Source organism: Pan troglodytes, chromosome 16 (genome assembly GCF_028858775.2).
Source record: "Pan troglodytes isolate AG18354 chromosome 16, NHGRI_mPanTro3-v2.0_pri, whole genome shotgun sequence".
Lineage (NCBI taxonomy): Eukaryota > Metazoa > Chordata > Mammalia > Primates > Hominidae > Pan > Pan troglodytes.
This window is the reverse complement of record NC_072414.2, coordinates 91178431-91190955: the sequence shown is the minus strand read 5'-3', so window position 1 is coordinate 91190955 and position 12525 is coordinate 91178431. Positions and strand designations below refer to the sequence as shown.

Genomic DNA, 12525 nt, shown 5'->3' with positions numbered 1-12525 from the left:
GAGAACACATGGACACAGGACGGGGAACATCACACACTAGGGCCTGTTGTGGGGTGGGGGGAGGGGGGAGGGATAGCATTAGGAGTACATTAGGTATATACCTAATGTAAATAATGAGTTAATGAGTGCAGCACACCAACATGGCACATGTATACATATGTAACAAACCTGCACGTTGTGCACATGTACCCTAGAACTTACAGTATAAAAATTTTTTTTTCAACTAAATGCAAATAAAATACTAGTCATCAAAAAGTAATAGGATGCAGCCAAAGCAGTACTTAAAGGAAAACTTACAGTACTAAACACACATACTAGAAAAGAAAGGTCTAAAATCAATAACTCATATTTCTACCAGGAAACTACAGAATGAAGAACAATTTAAGTTTAAAGCAAGGAAAAATCATAGAGTATGTTCTTTGACTATAATAGAATCAAACTAGAAACCAATAACAAAAAGACAAGAGGAAAATCTTCAAACACATAGAAATTAAACACCACAGTTCTTTGACCCATGGATCAAATGACCACACTTCCACAGGTCAAAAAGGAAATCTCAAAGGAACTTAAAACATACACAAACTGAATGAAGATGAAAATACGATTCAAAAATCAAAGATTTTGGTACACAGCTAGAGACAGTAGTGCTGAGGGAAATTTATAGTACTAAATGCTTACATTACAAAGAAGCCTAGATTATTGATTTGAGACTTTTCCTCTTTTCTAGTGTAAGTACTTAGTGCTATAAATGTCCTCTTTTAGCTTTTAAAAACCTAAAAAAAGGACAAAATAAGCCCAAAGCAAGCAGAAGAATAGTAAATAATAAAGAGGAGAAACCAATGAAATCAATCACTAGGATTATGAGTAACAATAAAACTGATAAATCTTGACCAAGACTGACAAAAAGAGAGAACACACGAATTAATATTAAAAATGAAGCAGGTGATATCACCACAGATCCTACAGCCATTAAAAAGATGTATAGGAATACCAGGGACAACTTTATACTAATAAATCTGACAACTTCAAAGAAACATACCAGTGTCTGGAAAACTACAAACTACCAAAACTCAACTGAGATGAAATAGACAACCTGAATAGTCCTACAACCATTAAATAAATTGAGTTTATAATTTAAAAAAGAAAACAAACTTCCCTGCCCACATGGTTTCACTGGAGAATTCTAACAAAGAGTAAAAAAATAAATTTTTGAAAAGTTTTACACAATTTCTTCAGGAAAAAGCAGAAGAAGAGGAACACTTCCTAACTCATTTAATAAGGCCAGTATTATCCTGACTCCAGAACCAGACAAGGATAATACAAAAACAGAAAATTACAGACCAGTATCTTTCATGAACAAAGATTTTAAAATCTTCAACAAAGTATTAACAAATTAAAGAAATGTACAAAAAGAATTACACATCATGATCAAGTGGGAGTTATTCCAGGCGTGTGAGGCAAGTTCAATATTTGATAATCAGTATCACCCACCATATCAACAGGCAAAAGAAAAACCATATGATCATATCAATGGACTCAGAAGCAGCATTTAACAAAATAGAACACTTTTTCTTGATTAAAACTCTCAGCAAACTACATAGAGAGGAAATCTTCCTTAATTTAATAAAGAGAACATACAAAAACCCCTGCTTATCAGTAGGGTTAACACATTATACTTAACAGATTAAAATTATATTATACTTAACACATTATATGTATTATTATAGTTAACACATTATACTTAACAGTGAAACGCTGAGTGTTTTCCCTTTAAGATTGGGAACAAGGCAGCTGGGTGCGGTGGCTCATGCCTGTAATCCCGGCATTTTGGGAGGCTGAGGCGAGCAGATCACAAGGTCAGGAGATCGAGATCATCTTGGCTAATACAGTAAAACCCGTCTCTACTAAAAAAAAAAAAAAATTTAGCCGGGCGTGGTGGTGGGCGCCTGTAGTCCCAGCTACTTGGGAGACGGAGGCAGGAGAATGGTGTGAACCCAGGAGGCAGAGTGAGCCGAGATCGTGCCACTGCACTCCAGCCTGGGTGACAGAGTGAGACTCCATCTCAAAAAAAAAAAAAAAAGATTGGAACAAGGCAAGGATGTCTATTTTCACAACCTTAGTCAGCATAGTACTCAAAGTCCTAACCACTGCTATAAGGCAAGAAAAAGAAATAAAGGCATACAGATTGGAAGGGAAGAAATAAAACTATTCCTTAGCAGACAGCATGACATGATTTTCTATGCAGAAAATCCCAAGGCATCTACAAAAAATACTCCTAGAACTAATATGCCAGTTCAGCAAGGCTGTAACATATACAGTCAAAATATGACAATCAGTAACATTCCCAGATGCTAACAATGAACACATGGAAATTGCAATTTTAAAACACAGCATCATTTACAAGCACACAAAAAAGTGAAATATTTTGATATAAACTTAGGAAAACATTTAATGATATATATGCTGAAAATTATTTAAGATGCTGATGAAAGAAGTAAAAGACCTAAATAAATGGAGAGGCGCATCATGTTCATGCATTAGAAAACTCAACATAGTATATATGTCAACCGTTTCCAAATTAATCTATAAAGTTAAAGCAATTCTTATGAAAATCTCAACAAGGCTTTTTGGAGACAAAGATAAATTTATTCTAAAAATCAGTGGAAACGTGTAGGGCCTAGAATAGCTAAAACAATCCCGAAAGGGAAAAGCAAAGTGGAAGTATCACTCAACCTGATATTAAGGCCTACCATAATCTAAACTATAGTAATTAAGACAGTTTGCTATTGACTAAGAGATAGACACAGATCAAGTGAATGGAACAGAGAATTATAATACAATTATATTAACAGAGATTTATATAGGCTTCATGACCTTGGGGGTGGGTAAAGATTTCTTAGAACACAAAAAGCATTACTATAAAATTGAAATGGATTAATTTAACTTTATCAAAACAGAAGACTTGTTTTCAAATGACATCTTTAGGAAAGCGAAAAGGCAAGCATCACTTTTGAATTTTTTTTCTTAACTCAGGAAATTCTGTAAATTTTGAGTTATTAGATACTTCTGCATTACCTGTAATTTTAAAAAATTAAAGTTGGTTGGGTAATGGTTAATGGGTACAAAAAGTAATCAGAAAGAATGAATAAGACCTAGTATTTGATAGCACAACAGGGTGACTACAGTCAGTAATTGTGCATTTTAAAGTAACTAAAATTGTATAATTGCATTGTTAGTAATACAAAGAATAAATGCTTGAGGGAATGTGATTTTCATGATGTGATTATTATGCATTGCATGCCTGTATCAAACATCTCAAGTACCCCATAAATATATATATCTACTATGTACTCACAAAAATTAGAAATGAAAAAAATTTTAAAAATAATTTTTTTTAAAAATGAAGTTGGTTAGAACCCTAGTTCCAATAATTTTTATGCTACACCAGGATGTATACATTTGAATAAATCACAATTGAAAAGAACCACAGACATAAAAAGTGCATTTTGGGGGATTCGCTGATGAAACTTAACACAAGGAGCAAAAGATAATTATGTTAAATGCAAATCATTCATACAAGGGATACATTTCATACCACAGCCATTTAGTTTTTAAAAATAAAGCTCCTCATATGGTTTAGCTGCATCCCCACCCAAATATCATCTTGAATTGTAATTCCCATAATCCCCATGTGTCGTGGGAAGGACCCGGTGGGAGGTGATTAAATCATGGGGGGGTGGTTACCCCCATGCTCCTGTTTGCGTGATAGTGAGTGAGTTCTCATGAGATCTGATGGTTTTATAAGGGTCGTTTCCCTCTTTACTCAGCAATTCTCTCTCCTGCTGCCATGTGAAGGACATGTTTGCTTCCCCTCGAGCCATGATTGTTAAGTTTCCTGAGGCCTCCTCAGCCATGTGGAACTGTGAGTCAATTAAACCTCTTTCCTTTATGAATTACCCAGTCTTGGGTATTTCTGCACAGCAGCATAAGAACGGACTAAAACAGCTCCCAAGCAAAAGCATTCAATTCCATGAAGATACGGGATTTACACTCATTAAAGGATAATGTCCTTTGGATCATCATTAACTACTTATGAAGCTCACGGGGGTGGAGTAACCTGGAGGTTTCATATTTGTGCAACAAATAAATCCCAAGGCTGTGTACTTATTTGCTTTTGGGAGACTCATCTAATAACATATTGTATCTGCTTGTTGTATTAATAATCTGAGTTATTACAAGTACACCAACCAATCTGCTGCCTTAAGAATGGATTCGTGTTGGTTAAGTCCTTTAAAATCCAGAACTGTGGCACCAGAGACATCAGAGGTCTGGGGAAACACTTTGAGCTAAGCAATAAGCTCTACAGTTAAGAAAAAGATGCTGATAAATTCTACAAAGAACATCAGACATGACATTTGTTGCTTTAGAATCTCTGAGCATATTTACAGGCAAAGCAGAAGAAAGAGCATTTCAGCTTGGTTTTAAAATACAGAAATACCACTATTCCTTAAAAGAACGAATCACAATGCTGTTGGCACATATTGGAGCCCACAAAAATCATAAGAAATGTGCGATTTTTTCTGCAAATATGTTTCCTGATTAAAAACACAAAGCATATATTTGACTCATAAAGGAAGTCAAGCCAAAAGAAAAAATAGTATTTATAAGACAAAGTTAAAATACTGAGCTTGTGTACATATTAACTTACTCAAGAATCATCTAATAACATATTGTATCTGCTTGTTGCATTTATGTTAGCAGTGACTGTCTCTCATGGGAAGATTCTGTGTGCAGAAACAGAAACAGAAATGTCAAGCAGACTTCTTTCTTGATTGTGTCGTTGCCCTAGACATTAGGAATGAGATATGTATGAGAAAAGAATTAGGTGGTGGGGTCAAAGCAGAATTTTCAGTACCTACTGCAGAGCACAGCCCATGACAGATGGTCAACAAATAATTTTTGAATGTTATAAGGAGGAAGAAACAGCTAAGAACAATTTACTTAAATTTTTGAAGACTATTTCACTTGCGGGAAATTTCATAAGTCACCTTAAGAGGGTGCCAACGAATAGGCTTCTGCCAAAAGGAAAAACAAAATCCCCAAAATGAGTATGCAAATAATGTTGGTGTGACTGATATTACTTGGCTTCAAAGAAGCAATAGCCACAAAAAGCAAGGGTAAGGAAATATGAAACATTTCATAAGTGAGGAAACCAGATAAGAATTATATAAAAGAGCTTATTTTAAAAATAAACTACTACTGAGTGGGAGAAGGGAGTATTAGTTGTTCTGAAAGACAAAAGGAAACTGTAAGACCAAGTCAGTTTTGCAGGCCCTCTAACAAACAGGTCTTTACCTCAAGGCACAACAATCACTCAGACATGTGGCACTCTCATAGAATCACTCCGGCCCAGAAGACCAAGAATTCCTGAAAGAACCAAGCTATGCAAATCTGAGCTTGAAAGTGGCCTGATTGAAGCCCATGGCGCCCTCACCTACCACAGCACCCGGCTGGCAGTAGATGTTCGAAGTGTGTTTGCTAACCAACTGGATAAATTAATAAACAAGAGGATGAGTGTTTTGAGTTACTTTGAAGTAACCTGAAAATTTTTTTTTACAAGAAGCCATTGGCATACTAATGTTTTGTTTTTGTTTTTGTTTTTGAGACAGAGTCTTGCTCTGTCACCCAGCCTGGAGTGCAGTGGCGCGATCTCAGCTCACTGCAACCTCTGCCTCCCAGGTTCAAGCAATTCTGCCTCAGCCTCCCAGTAGCTGGGATTACAGGCACCTGGCATACTAATGTTTTAATAATTAAAAATATTTTTAATTTCTAAAGCAATACCAGTTTGTTACAAAAATTTAACATTACTCAAAGGAAACCACTGTTACTTTGGTGTATGAGTCCTTCCCAAGACTTTTTCTATATATATACAATTGTTTCAATATGTGTGTATGTGCATGTATTTACTATATATGTGCACATAGATATACACATATATTCACACCTATAATTGCTTGACAAAGACTGGATCACACTATGCAATCTTTTATGCAACTTGCTTAATAACATTTTTAATTGAACAAAAAAATTTGCCATAACAATCTTTCCTTTTCTTTTTTAATATGTATACAGTTTTAGGCAAAGGGCTTTTTCAATGCCTCTAGAAATAATTTTTTTTCAAATATTGTTTTGTAGATTTGTAAAATTATATCCCAAGTATATAGAGTTGAAAATGAAAGTTCCCCTTCCACCTGACTACCTCATAACTCCACATTCCCCCCTTCCCAAGATACTCATAGTAAAGAGTTGGAGCTCCATCCTTCTGGACTTTTTAGTGCAAACACCCAAACCATACACACACACACACGTGTGCATGTGTGTATATGTACATACATACACATACACATATATTTCGAAAGTATCTTGTTCATAATGTTAGAGAATATTTAACTTTGTATTTATGAGTTTATGAGTTGAAAGTATATTTAAACTCATTATTTACAAGTTTATTTATTTCAAGATTTCTCTATGCTAATATGCTGGTCCACTTAGTAGCTAATTGAACAGCACAGTGGCTAAAACACAGATTTGGAGCCAGACTACTGGGATTCAAATCCCAGCTCTGCTATGACACCTTGGCCCAGTGTGCAATCTTCCTGTACCTGTTTGCCCTGTAAAAGGGATATCACAGGTTGGACCACATGCATATCACTTGTATGATTCAACTTAATGATAGTACCTATCTTACAGTACTAAGAAAAGTAATAAAGCTCAACTTCCAAACTAGATCTCTTTATCCCTAGGACTACTGGTTCTTCCATTGCACACCATGGCTTATTACACAAAAGCAGAGATAACACAGCAATAAAGCCTGAATGCACTCTGTACTACCCGTTATGGCTAAAGCTTAACCCAGCAATATGGGAAGAACCATTGGGTTACCGGCCTACCCACAGTTCCTGTCTCAAAATACCCTGGTGATTAAAGTAAGATCTTTTAGTTAATTTTATGTGCCAACTTGGTTAGGTTATGGAGCCCATTTGTTTGGTCAAATACTAGCCTAGCTGTTGCTGTAAAGGTATTTTTTAAAGATATGATTAATATTTAAATCAGTACACTCTGAGTTGAGCAGATTACCCTCCATAGTGTGAATGGGCCTCATCCAATTAGTTGAAGGCCTTAAGAGCAACAAAGTAGAAGGTATTCTCCCTAAGACTGCAATAAAGAATCCCTGCCTAAGTTTCCAGCCTGGTGCCCCGCAGAATTCAGACTCAACACTGCAACTTCAACTCTTACCTCAACGTCCAGGCTGCCAGTCTGCCCCACAGTTCTGAACTCGCCAGCCTTTGCAATTGTGTGAGCCAATTTCTTAAAATCAGTCATTCTCTCTCTTTCAATGTGAGAAATTTTGCTATCAGGAAGTGGGATGCAGCTGTGACAAATACCTAAAAATGTGGAAGTGGCTTTGACATGGAGTAATGAATAGAGGCTGGAAGAATTTTGAGGTGTGTGACAGAAAAGAGATTATTGGGAGAAATAAAGAAGAATCTAGTGAGGGCTCACAAAAGAAAGGCAGGAGCTATAAAGTTTCTAATGTCTTAGAAAATACATTGTCAGGAACAGAATGTTGCTAGAAATAAAAATGTTAAAGATGCTTCTGGTGAGGTCTCAGACTGCAAATGAGGAATGTATTATTGGAAACTGGAAGAAAGGTGATCCTTGTTATAAAGTAGCAAAGGACTTGAGTGAATTGTGTTCTGTTGGATGGAAAGCAGAATTTGTAAGTGATAACTTGGATATTTGGCTGAGGAGATTTCTAAGCAAAGTGTTGAAGGCACAGCTTGGTTTCTTCTTGCTGCTTATAGATGTGAGTAAAATACAAGAGGAGAGAGATGAATTGAGCACATTATTATTAAGCAAAAGGAACCAGAACTTGAAGATTTGGAAAATTCTCAGCCTATTCATATTGTAAAACATGAAAGAGAACACCAACAGTGTGGCTGGACAATGGTTTGCAAACAGATTAGGTATGTGACTTCTGGATCATCAACTATTTCAGCAAAAATACTGCTAGCTTGTACTGAACAGGACAGAAATGGGATGAGATGAAGAAATGCTGTCAGACTTCTGGGATTTTAGGCAGGATGGCCAAAAGAACTACCTAGATGCAAACATATGTTATACTTAAAGAGAAGAAAAAGCTCAAGGGTAGGGCAACCTTCTCAATTCCAGGGGCAGGGCAACCTCTTTGGTTCATCCAGGACTAAGGGGGTGTGATTGCCACCCTACTGGGCCCAGAGAACAGAGTGTGGAGCCAAAGAGGATTATTCTTAAGCCTTAAAATCTAACAGAATTTCACCTTCTAGATTTTAGACTTGAGACCTGTGACCCCTTTTTTTCCTTCTAGCATTCTCACTTGTGGAATAGGAATGTCTATCCTATTCCTGTCCCACCATTACATGCTAGAAGCAGATAAATTGTTATCTGGTTTCATAGGTTCATAGCTGGAGAGTTTTGCCCCAGGATGAATTATGTCCTGACCCATACCTGATTTAGATATTTAAGATGAGATTTTGAACTTAAGGGTTGATGCTGAAATAGATTTAGGACTTTCTGGGCATGGGATGGGGTGAATTTATTCTGCATGTGAGAACATGAGTTTTGGGGGATGTGGTATTGTGAAATATATATTTAGTCTTAGACCCTGTTTCCTGACATATGGCTCCTAAAACTCTGGAATCTCCTAAGTGATTAGAGTTATCATTCATATGCTAATGAGACAACTGGTGGCTTGGGAATCCCTGGGTAGCTTCAGGATGTGTGCTGGTCACCAGAAAGACCAAGACACAATTAGAGGGTTGGGACTTTTAGCCCCATCCCTGACCTTTGGGGAGGGGAGGGGGGCTGAAAGTTGTGCCAATCACCAATCATCAATGGCTTAATTAATCATGTCTATGTAATGAAGCCTCCATAAAAGCCCAAAGGACTAGGTTTGGAGAGCTCTGGGATAGCTGGAAGATGGCATGCCCAGAGAAGGCATGAAAGTTCCATATTTATTCCCACAAGCCTTGCTTTATACGTCTCTTCTATCTGGCTGTTCACCTGTATCTTTTATAATAAACCAGTAAACTCAAGTGCTATGGTTTGAATGTCCCCTCCAAAGTTTATGTTGACATTTAATTGCCAATATGACAACATTAGAAGGTAAGGCCTTTAAGAGGTGATTAGGTCATGAGAGCTCTGCCCTCATGAGTGCCGTTATCACAGGAGTGGGTTAGTTATCGTGGGAGGGGGTTCCTGATGAAAATGACAAGTTTGGTCTGATTTTCTTTGTCTCTTGTGCCTGCTGCCCTTCTGACATGTTATGATGCAGCAAGATGGCCCTCACCAGACGTGGCCACTCGATCTTGGACTTCCCAGGCTCCAAAAGCATGAGCCAAATAAACCTCTTTTCTTTATAAATTGCCCAATCTCAATTACTCTGTCATAGCAGAATAAAACAGATAAAACAGTTACGTGTTTCCATGAGCTCTGTGAATCACTCTAACAAATTAACTGAACATGAGAAGGAGGTATTGGGAACCCTGATTTTATAGCTGGTTGGTCAGAAGTACAGGTGACAATCTACAACTTGCAACTAGCATCTTAAGTGGAGGCAGTCTTGTGGGACTGAGCCCTTAACCTGTGGGATCTAATGCTATCTCCAGTAAGATAGTGTCTAGAAACTGATGGCCTTACAGGACACCCAGCTAGTGTCTACTGGAGAACTGACTGGTTGCTGGTGGGGAGAACTTCCCACAAATTTTGGTGACAAGAAGTGAAACATTCAGTGTTATATTCAGTATTGAGTGACTATGTAAGAGCAGGAGAAAACATTTTTTTTCTTATCTCAGTGGGGCCAGAACACAGACTGTTATGGGTTGAATTGTATAGCCCCCAAAATTCCTGTGTTTTAGTCCTAACCTCTAGTACCTCATAATGTGACTATTATGGACTGGACTGTTTCCTTCCTAAATTCGTATGTTGAAGCCCAAACCCCCAATGTGAGGGCATTTGGAGAGGAGGTCTTTGGGAGATAATTGGTTTAAATGAGGTCATGAGGTGGAATCCTCATGATAGGATTTGTGCCCTTATAAAAAGAGACATTCTCTGCCATGTAAGGAGACCATGAGAAGTTGCTTGCCTGCAAGCTAGGAAGAGGGCCCTCACCAGAACGCAACCATGCTGACCCCTTGATTTCAGACTTCTTTCCTCCAGAACTGACCTTAAACTGCTGTTTAAGCCACCCTGTCATTTTGTTATGGCAGCCTGTGCTGACTAATATAGAGACCTTATTTGGGAACAATGTCCTTGCATATATAATATTTAGGTAAGATGAGGTCATTAGGGTAGGCTGTAATCCAATATGAATGGTGTCCTTATAAAAAGAGAAAACTTGTGCACAGAGACAGACATTCGTAAAGAGAAAATGATGTGAAGAGACGAAGGGAGAAGATGGTCATCTACAAGCCATGGAGGCCTGGAACAGATCCCTCCCTCACAGCCTCCGAAGGAACCAACCCTGCTGACACCTTGATCTTGGACTTCCAGCCTCCAAAACTGCGATACAATAAATTTCTGTTGTTTAAGTCACCCAGTTTGCAGCACTTTGTTGCAGCATCCCTGGCAAACTAACCCAATGCCCCTGAAAAACTCTGGTAGCCTGGTTTCCTACTGGGAAATATGGAACTTGTAAGACCCATACATGCTTGGGAAAAGAGACACGTTATTTTATCAAGAAATAATCTTCTATGTTGAAGTTCTCCATTTTAATAAATGAACAATAAGTTTTGAAAATGAAAATTTGCTATGCCTACAGGATCAAAAGTCATGAATTTACTAGCTATTCTTCTTTGCTATAAATATTTGAAAGTTTGGGTATTTACTGTTTATGCAAAATACCGTCATTTCTTTTTACTTCACTCTGTATTAAATTTAGGTTGAAACTAACACTTCTACTGAATTTGGTATTTTAGAAGAATATTCAGTATGTTCCTTTTTGAAATAATGCCAGATGTTCACATTAATTTAGATATTGGCTGATATAATGTATTTTATGACAAGCAATGCAAACAACTGAATATATTAGAAAACTCAGAAAGATCTTTTAGAGTTTATGATATTAAAAATATTTTCAGCAACAAGCTACTGGAGATTCAAGTATTTGGTTTTCAATTACAAAAGGAAGTACTTTTAAGACTATGGTAGAAACTGAAGCCGATGCTTTTAATACAATCTCCATGGCAACATGGGAAGGAGCACAGCCTGGTGGGCTGAATGAAAGCCACAAACTCTCAATTTCAGACCCTACCATTAACTTCCCACAGAAAGCCATGTTTGTATCTTGGCATTTCATCTCTGCTATAAACAGAGGCACTCTGGCTTTATGCAAGAAAAGGACATTGCCTTAGTCCTATGTACTTGATATACTCATTTTATGAAATTAATAATATTTATGTTCTGAAACAATAGATTAGTCACACTACATTTCTAAGTTGTAGCAGGGAAATTAAACAGTAAATGGAAAATGCAAGTACTGACTAAATTCCCCAAATTTCATATAAAGATAACATAAAAGTGATTTCATTTGAAGGATCTACTTTATTTTCGTAAATGAATTGCCATGATTAAAAAAGTTTAATTTTAAAAACAGGTATTCAGAATTTGATTGGCTACTGAGCATCCTGACCCTATCATTTTGTTTACATTTTCATATTTTCAATAAGGAAATGTCTTCTATAGGAAACTGTATAATAACAATGCATAAGGGTTTGAACTGTAGTTTAATGAATTAGTTAAGATTTTCCTGTGATGACATCTTGCTAATATAAAGATCATTTGCTAAAAACACAGCAAAAATAAGAAATAAAAAGTCTCTAAATGACAAAAATAGATAATAATAGTTAACATTTGCTTTTTATTACTTGCCAGACACCATCCTGGGCTCTTCACAGGGATGATCACATTTAATTCTCACAATGACCCTATTAAATAGATATTATTATTATTCCCATTCTATTGATGAAAAGACTAAGCTCAGGGATGGTCAGTAAGTTGCCTGAGGTGGCCTTGTGGAGTTGGAATCAGGGCCTGTGCACTTCACCACTGTAAGATTCTCATAAATGTATCTATTTTATTTGTTAATTTTATTCATGTAGTAATACAGTCAGAACCTAATTCAATTATTTTTATTCTAATTTAAATGCAATTCCACCAAATCTGGTTATCTGATCACCTTAGAAGTAGCAAATTAGAAAGATTTGGAGGAGGGCTCCTGTAAGCAGGAAACATTAAAAATACAGAAGATTGAAATAGGAAGTGAAATATAGCAAAACAGGATTATCCAGAGGAAGAAAAAGATAAACACGGTTTTGGGATGGCGTGAGTAGAGCTATGTAAATGGGAACTACCATTTGTTGAATACCTCTTACATGCCAGGTGTGTGCCTTTCTCATCTGCCAAGCCTCACATGGCCCTGCCACGCAG

The 12525-nt window shown here is 36.9% G+C and overlaps 1 protein-coding gene across 19 annotated transcripts in view; it reads right to left on the bottom strand.

Moving 5' to 3' along the window:
- The window catches only part of LRRC28 (leucine rich repeat containing 28), a 136688-nt gene that overhangs the window by 11577 nt on the left and 112586 nt on the right, over positions 1 to 12525 (bottom strand). The window contains exon 10 of one of the 19 annotated variants that reach the window (XR_010151816.1): positions 1747 to 1904. The exons of the other annotated variants lie outside the window; for them this stretch is intronic. The gene's annotated coding sequence lies outside the window, so the exon portion shown is untranslated. The remainder of the gene's footprint in view (positions 1 to 1746; positions 1905 to 12525) is intronic. 19 annotated transcript variants of the gene reach the window in all.